Genomic DNA, 5,012 nt, shown 5'->3' with positions numbered 1-5,012 from the left:
TTGAATGGAACACACTTTAGTACAAGTAAATAAATTCCAAAGTTGGTTTCATTTTATACATTCTTTAGTCTGCCATATTTTTTCATATGAAATTTATTCCAGCTTTGTTCAACTAAAAATAATAATAACTTAAATTTAAGTTCAACGTAAGTATCAATTTTTCAAAAAGCGCATTTATTAAGAATATTATGATGTTGATTACACCATCCACTAAGGTTGAAATTTCTAAAAGTGCAATAAATAAATAAATATGTATGGGTCATGTCCTAGGAAGCTTTGGTAGAATTGATACTCAACGCTCTCGAATTCGCAGCCTACTTCTCAGCCCTAGACTTTTATCCTACCATGTTAAAGATTATCACCATTATCATGAAAGCTTGAGATTATTCTTATAATGCCCCAGTCCACAGGCAGCACTAAAATTATTTTCACCCTTAACCCCCTCTTGTGGGCTGAGGTGAGCCGTTGACAATCACTGTTTCTGATCCAATGGTTGTGAGATGAGAATCTTAACTCCGGTTCAAGTCCGGTTGCATTCATGTTGGATTCGATGGAGAGCATTTGTGGCCCCTGTTATCTCGTAAAGTTTAAAATAAAAATAAAAAAATTGAGTTGCTGCAAAAATCAAAACGTTCCTTGAAAATTGGGAAAAGACATATTGAAGCTAGTATTGGGATCCAGAAGTTTGCAGTTGTTGCTCATAGGGTTAAGAATGGATACCTGACAAACTAAAATACGTTTGCAAGCTTAAAACTGCATACTGGTAAATTCAAATGTAGAACCCTAAACCAGTAGTAGAAATGCAAAACAATGCTTCTGTTGGAATTGTTTCACTGCGAAATTTTTTAGTGGCCCCTGCTGAGAGGAAAACGCATTGCTTTCACTCTGCTAGCAATAATATATGAGAAGTACAAGTTTGACCTCTAGAGATTAGGACAGATATACTAAATAAGGAGCAAACTCAAACTAAACATATACCAATACATCGGAGTCTATGTTCTATGCTTATGCATACCCTAAATACATTTCTTAACTCAAAATATTTTCCCTCTTATTTATTTCTCAATACATTTTTCTACAACATTTATTATTTCTCAATACATTTTTCTACGCTGAAAGCCCTAATGAAAATATTAATTAATTGCATCTAATACTTCTTAAAATGTCCAAGCTTTAGACAGTTAACTGTGAGAAGCAGAATCCTAGTTAGAATATTTGAATATTTGATTAGCTTTGCATAAGAAAATTAATTAGAATCGTAGAATGATTGCTAAAAGGGGTGCTCTTAAAGAGGTGAAGTAAATAGATTATCAAGATTGAGCTTAAATCCAAGCCCAACGTGTCAAAATTTGCCAAAAATATAACTCTTAAAGGGCAATGGTCGCGAGTGGCACACAGAGGCAGTCTTGTGATCTGTGTGCCTGTTGGACCATAAAGATTACTAAGATGCTAACATTATCTTATGGTTTATTTTTTATTTTTAAATGTAAATGCAACTGAAGGTTGTGGTGTTGGGATAATTTAATAATTAAATGATCTTGCTTCATGGTACCTAAATTTCATTTAAATGATTCATATGTCAAGAATTTCTACTATCAAAGGGTTGTTTATAAACAGAAATTGATAGTTAATATAAACAGAAATGGATAGTTAGAATTAAATTGACTGTTATTTGATTATCTTAAAGACTGATATTATGATAGGTTAACTGAGTAGTTTTTTAGTCAAATTTATCCACCTATATTTCATAAGTAGTAGTTCATTTGAGGTCATGAGAATAAATATAACACTTAGCACACACTGCATCTATGTGATGCTTGTAGAGGTAAAACACCATGATTCACCCAAAAATATCTCCTATCTTAAAACTGTCAACAATTTCTACTATTATTGATGCACAGCCTAATAAGATTTGTTACAATTTCATTATCTCAAATAACATATGTCGAGAATCTCTACAATTTAAGATCACGTATGCACAGCAGTAATGAATTTCATGTTAGATTATCTTAAAAGAAATCACTGTATGTCAAGAATCTCTACTATTGAAGGTTTGAAGGTAATGTTGTCATCTGATTATCTTAAAGGGGCCGTTTGCTTTGTGGAATTGTAAAAACTGGGATTTCTACAAACCTTGGTTTAGCCAAAACCGGGATTTCTACAAACATTGGTTTAGCCAAATCAAGGTTTTCCAAATCTTCATTCTGATTTTTGGGATTTTACTTGAACCGTTTGTTTCACTCGGAAGATGCGTGTGAAGACACATTTTTATGTTTAAGCTTGGAGATGATGTATAAGCTTGGAGTTGAAGACATAAGAAATCAATATATGCCAAGAATCTATGTTACTGAAGATTACTGTTACACAATAGAGCTAACACTTACTATCATTTGGCTATCTTAGAAGGGGCCATTATATCTCAAGAATTTCTACTATTGAAAATTATTCAAAACACAACAAAACTAAAATTCACTACTATTTGATTAACTTCAAAAATGAATATATTTTAAAAATTTCTTCATCAAAGATTACTTATACTCAGCAGAGATAAAACTCTATACCATTGATTATCTTCAAAGAAACAAATATATTTCAAGAATTTCTACATCCAAGACTACTTTTATTTAGTAGGGATAAAAAAATTCTGCTATTAGTTAGATTAAAAGATTCTACATCAAGAATACCTCTACCAATAATTATTCAAAGCTTGTGATAGAAGTGATTTTAACTTCCAATTGACTATCTGAATTTAAAGACATTAATTTTCTTAATAAAGAAATATATTTCTAAGAATTTCTATATCTAAGATTACTTCAGCTCAGGAGTAAAAGAATTTTTTACCATCAAGATTGCTTAAGTTAAGCAGAGCCAAAATTCACTACCATCACTTTACCTTACCATATCATACAAAAACTGAGATACGCTGAATCACCTGTTCAAAAACCCACATTCTAGAAACACTCAAGAAGTACACTGAGAACCATTACAAGCATCATGATTAAAGAATCCAAACAAATTAATTTAAAAACCTAAGTCCAATCAAAGAATTACTCATTCAAATGCAATGTTATGAATTTTGAAGATTATCACGATACCATGAAAGATGTAGCTAATATTAGAAAACCCCAAGGTATAGCTAATCAGCCAAAGATCCAACTTGGCATGGTAAGGACACCATTGACAATCACTTGTTTGCAATCGAGAGATGGCAAGCTGACCTATAAATGCACTATCCAAGTTCACATTTGGTAGGATTCAGACTCGGGTTCTACTAAGAGGGCTGTGGCCCTGTTCTTAAGATATAGACATTGAACTGTTAATTGCAAAAATCGATAAATTAAGAGCAGATATTGTTTTAGGAAATACCTCAATAAATGCAATTTATTTTCACTTGTTGCACACTGATAAGAATGGATATCTCAATAAATGCAATTTATTTTCAGGCGTTAATTACTTACCAGTAAATTGATCGATTGATAGATAGTTGAAGAGACGCAATACAACTGCTGAAACTGCGAAATTTTCGGAAACTCTTTAATCAGGCCCTGCTAAGAGAAACACAGATCGCACTTCAACTGAACAACCGTGTTTGAATACCCTGTTTCTTGATCTACTTGGCAATCGATTGGTAGTCTGCCTGAAACTTGTCATCTTAAAATATATTGCTCATTTGGGTGAACTTTCCTTGTAACTTTTCAGAGGCATATCATAGCAGTTTCCTTCAACCAAAATCAAAGACATTAAGATCTTCCCAAATCAACCAAGAAGGTTTAAAAGTCTCACCGCCGCCGGTCTGCCTTCCATAAGATGAAATCTCGAGTTTATCTGACAAAATTAGAATTGGCACAAGTCTGGAAACCCTTTGAGATGATGGAAGTCTTCAAGAATTCTTCAAAGCTTAATATACAAAATCATAGAATTAATATGAATAATTTAAGGAGAAAAAACACAAGAATAAATGTTATTACATGGATACAGAACAAGAAAGCAATGAGTCCATTAGATATGAAAGTAATTAAGAAATGTATGTCTTTAATCCTGCCGTTAATCACATCCAAAGAGCAAGAAGCCACTCATTTGTTAAATATAAAACTCATTAAAAAAATGTCCGTGATCTTGCCATTAATCGGATGAGAAGAGCGAGAAAGCCATGAAAGAATCGCTAATAAAATTTATTAAGATACATGTCCATAACCTTACCATCATCAATCAGATCCAGAAAGCGAGAAAGCAAAGAATCCACTAGATCCAAAAGAACAAGAAAACCACAAATCTTGAAAAATATATCTCCATAATCACACCAAAAACAAAACCCAGAAAATCAAGAAAGCCCCGGATTACCATTACTTAGATCCAGAAGAACCGATCCAAAAAACCCAGAAGAGAAAAAATAACCCTAATTACAGTTAATCAGATCCATAAGCACAAGAAAGCTACGAATGACAATTAGTCAAAATAAGAAGAGCAATTACGGTCAATCGGATCCAGTTTAGCAAGGAAACCAGAAATACGTCAGAAATAAAATTTATTAAGAAAATATATGCCCATAATCTTACCCTTAATAACCAGATCCTGAAGAGCAAGAAACCCATAGATCTCCTGCATATCATTTTCTCTGTAGAAACATTGTCTTCACATTTGATCAGGACCACATTTCTATAAATAAATAAAATGAGCACCAGGAAACAATAAACCTAAAGCATATAAAAGTAAATCAAACGATCAAAAACACAAAATTCATGTGAACCCTACACTACACTCAATCATTAAAATGTTGAAGGGAACAGCTAAAGAAAAGTTCAATTCATCTTTGTTTGTCATAAATTTGTCCGTTCAAAAAAACGAATTTTTTAAGCTTTGATAATCATATAACCTAAATATGAACTGGGCTGAGCTTATCCTCCTAAATAAATTTTTTATTTAAATCAAAATTCAAAATTATCTTACATTAATTGGAATAAAAACTAGTCTAAAAGTTTAATTAATAAAGCTATATAATCTATGTAAATATT

At 32.1% G+C, this 5,012-nt stretch overlaps 1 long non-coding RNA gene across 3 annotated transcripts; it reads right to left on the bottom strand.

The window, feature by feature from the left end:
• Positions 1-2,874: 2,874 nt before the first annotated feature.
• On the bottom strand, positions 2,875-4,693 carry LOC149540072 (uncharacterized). Of its 3 annotated transcripts, none has more exons than XR_016356346.1 (4): positions 4,557-4,693; positions 3,784-3,897; positions 3,459-3,545; positions 2,875-2,932 (listed from the first exon to the last, which is right to left on the bottom strand). It is a non-coding gene; the product is annotated as an uncharacterized LOC149540072 (long non-coding RNA). The 3 variants fall into 3 exon arrangements; XR_016356345.1 differs by lacking the exon at positions 2,875-2,932 and adding an exon at positions 3,093-3,313; XR_016356344.1 differs by lacking the exons at positions 2,875-2,932; positions 3,459-3,545 and having other exon boundaries at positions 3,693-3,897.
• Positions 4,694-5,012: the final 319 nt, after the last annotated feature.

The sequence above is a fragment of the Cupressus sempervirens genome, chromosome 9 (genome assembly GCF_028749045.1).
Source record: "Cupressus sempervirens isolate cs-2001-9-10 chromosome 9, ASM2874904v1, whole genome shotgun sequence".
Lineage (NCBI taxonomy): Eukaryota > Viridiplantae > Streptophyta > Pinopsida > Cupressales > Cupressaceae > Cupressus > Cupressus sempervirens.
Note: the sequence above shows the minus strand (reverse complement) of the source record. Positions and strands in the feature narration are given on the sequence as shown.